This window comes from Nanorana parkeri, unplaced genomic scaffold, assembly GCF_000935625.1.
Source record: "Nanorana parkeri isolate BGI_ZX_2015 unplaced genomic scaffold, ASM93562v1 scaffold553, whole genome shotgun sequence".
NCBI classification, from domain to species: Eukaryota; Metazoa; Chordata; class Amphibia; order Anura; family Dicroglossidae; genus Nanorana; species Nanorana parkeri.
Window position 1 is genome coordinate 410,770 of NW_017306821.1, and position 3,671 is coordinate 414,440.

Consider the following 3,671-nt stretch of genomic DNA (forward strand, 5'->3'; position numbering starts at 1 on the left):
ATACACGCATGCAAACATGCGTCGGGGGCGCATACGTGCAAAAAAGACGATTGCTCCCATTACGCCGCACATGTTACATATCGCCGCAAACGTCGCAGTGAGAGCAATGATTCTAGGGCCATCAATCACTGATAACACTAAACTGATGAGCGGTAAAAGCTTTTAAAGTGTCGCCTATGGCCAATTTTGGGTATGGTAGTTTTCTGCGATTTCGCGGGTGCCTGCAATTTTAAAGTTTGACATGTTTGGTGTCTATTTACCCGACGTGACCCGATCTTTTATATTTTACCAAAAAACTGGGTAATAATAAATGTTTCCTAACATAATGTAAAAAAAACCCTTTTTTTTCAAAATTTTCTGTAATTTTTCCTAATTATAGTACAAAATAAAAACCCCAGTGGTGTTTAAATACCACCAAAATAAACCTCTATCTGTCCCCAAAAAATGGTATAAAATTCATTTCAGTACAGCGTTGCATGACGGAATAAACTTCAGTCAAAGTACCACAGCGCTGAAAAATGGCCTGGATGGGAAGGGGTCTAAACACCTGGTCTTGAAGTGGTTAACCTCCCTGGCGGTATGATTTTTAATTTTTTTCATGTCATTTTTCGGTCTATTTTTTTTCGAATGTTTTTAGTTTTTGTCGTTTTTTTTTTATTTATTTTTTTTAATATCCTGCCGGTCCGCCCCCCTGCGACGCGTACGCTTGCAAGCGATGGAACCCGGAAACCGGCATCGGCCACAGAACACAGCACGGCTCGAGGGACAAGGTAAGTAAATGCTATGCAGCTTTCCCGAGTGTAGCTCGGGGTTACCGCTTATGGTATGGAAAAGTAACCCCGAGCTACACTCGGGAATACCGCCAGGGAGGTTAAACTAAATGTTGATACATGTTCAGGGGAGAGAGATTTATGTTTATCAGAACAATGATTTTCAACAGTCCAGCATCTTGATGACATTTGGACATAACATTTGTTTTAATAATGTTGCCATATCCTTTAACCCCCTAATGACTGATATTTTTTTCTGTTTCTGTTCGTTAATGACTGATGCACATTTTAAATTTTTGTTGTGTGATTCTTCCACGGCAGTAATATAGTTTCTTACTAAGTGCACCCACAGATATTATAAATTATTTTTTTTAGAGGATAGATAGGGCTATATAGTTATATCACATGTGTGTGCCTAATGCCTCACTTAGGATGAATTAAACATAAAAAAATTAGGAAAAAAAGTAAAGAAAACACTGTTTCCCCAGTTTGATGATTATTATTTTTTAGAAAAAAAGCACAGCTAAAAAAATGCATTTAAATACATTCATTTATTTGTCCTTTATTTGTACACCTCACATGCCTAGGATTCCAAACATTTTCTGAACTTCTCAGCCTAAAACTTAAAGCAAACATTTACATTTTTTTCTCTAACAGCTAATAGTGGTCACCTGGCATACTCTACAGCAGGGGTGGCAAACTCAAATTCATCGGGGGCCGCATCAGCAGTATGGTTACCCTTAAAGGGCCGGTTGTATAGGACTATGCATCTACTCTTTATTATACACTGTCACTAAGTGTCACACTTAGTGACATCGACATAGTTACATAGTTACATAGTATTTGAGGTTGAATAAAGACATAAGTCCATCAAGTCCAACCTATAGCTGATGTGTATAGTCCATGTATCATCTCATTCTTAGGAGTACTTGTACCCCTGTATATTATGGTCCCTCAGGAAATCGTCCAAAAGTTTCTTGAACGTTTCCACGCTCTGCCGGTGGCAGTGAGTTCCAGACCCTAACCGCTCTAACAGTGAAGAACCCCCTTTGCCCCTTGTGCTGGAATTCTTTTTACACCAATTGTAGGTGGTGGCCTCTAGTCTTTGTAATGGAGTTAATCTTAAAGAGTTTGTTGCTAATGTTGCTGTCACCATTGAACATCTTGTACATGAAAATCATTCTCGGGAGGGCCACTGCCAGAAAATTAGGTTTTGCTTACAGAACGGTTAATATTTTATTTAAGACGGTTTCCCGGCCAACCACAATTAAGCCGGCCAAACAACATGCAGCCGGCTTCCCTGGCAATCAGGAAGCCGGTTGGCATGTCATTACCCGCTGCCGGCTTCTATGCCAGTGGAAGCACCGGTATTGGTATTCAGTATCGGCGAGTACCAAAAGCAAAATATCGGTACTCGTACTTGATACCGAAAAACCGGCATTGGTGCATCCCTAGTTTTGATTAAAACTATTTTTTTGTATTGGGACAAGTAGATTGTCATGAAGGGCAAGTAGATTCGGCCCCAACTTTAGCCCTTGGACAAGTCGTTTTTAAAAACAAATTTCCACACCCCTGATTACACAACAATGCAGAATACCATCAGCTATAGAGGACTACAAATCCCAGCAATAATACATTATACAGCAATGAAGATTGCCAACAGTTATAGAGAACTACGATTCCCAGCAATACCATTATACAGCAATGCAGAATAGCATCAGCAATAGAGGACTACAAATCCCAGCAATACCATTATACAGCAATGCAGAATAGCATCAGCAATAGAGGACTACAAATCCCAGCAATACCATTATACAGCAATGCAGAATAGCATCAGCAATAGAGGACTACAAATCCCAGCAATACCATTATACAGCAATGCAGAATAGCATCAGCAATAGAGGACTACAAATCCCAGCAATACCATTATACAGCAATGCAGAATAGCATCAGCGATAGATGACTACAAATCCCAGCAATACAATTATACAGCAATGCAGAATAGCATCAGCAATACATATTACAGCAATGCAGAATAATATGAAGCTCTGGGTTCGCCGCCTGATGTCACCAGTGTCTCAGGATGGTTGTGCAGGCTCTCACCAGGGGTCCAGAGAGTTTCACAGGTGCGTGTGGGTGCAGCAAAGGCGGCTCCCTAATTAGGCTCTCAGGTGGCCAATGCAGACTGTCAGGTGATCAGTGCAGGCTCTCTGCTGGTCAGTGCGGGATCCATAATAATTAGTGGTGGCTCTGTGGTAGCTTCCAGGTGGGAAGTGGGGGCTCCACTGTGGCCAGTGGGAGCTCCCTGGTGATTAGTGGTGGCCAGTGGAGGCTCCCTGGTGGCTAGTGTGGGCTCCCTAGTGTAGGCTGACAATTCATCCCTGATTTCTGGGGACAGTCCCCAGATTGAGGAGACCATCCCCTGACAAATTATGTCCCCGGAAATATAAAATAAAACATTTTTGTTTTTTAATACTCACCTGATCCCTGGATCCAGACAAGCCCAGCCTCCAGTCTCCCACGCTGTCAGAAGCTGCATACAGAGTGTGATGGTTATTACTTAAACCGGCGCGCTGTGTGCAGCTTCTGAGGAGATACGCTATTAGCATAGCGAGGAAGCCGGCTGCGCATTTTGCATCGCTACCGCTACGGGTACGCTCCCAGCGGCCGTCAGGGGGCCCGTCACTGGCCTCGCTAATAGAATTTTTTTTTCTCCCTCCGCCGCCACTTACAGAGCCGCTACAGATGCGGCTCTGTACACGGCGGCCGCTCGCTCCTCTAGGCTGACCTCTGGAGGCCCCCGCGGGCTGCCCTCTAAAGTGCCTGATTAGATCCAGCCAGCGCGGATCGCATCGGTATGCGATCCGGGCTGGCTGGATCAGGCACTGTAGAGGGCAGCCC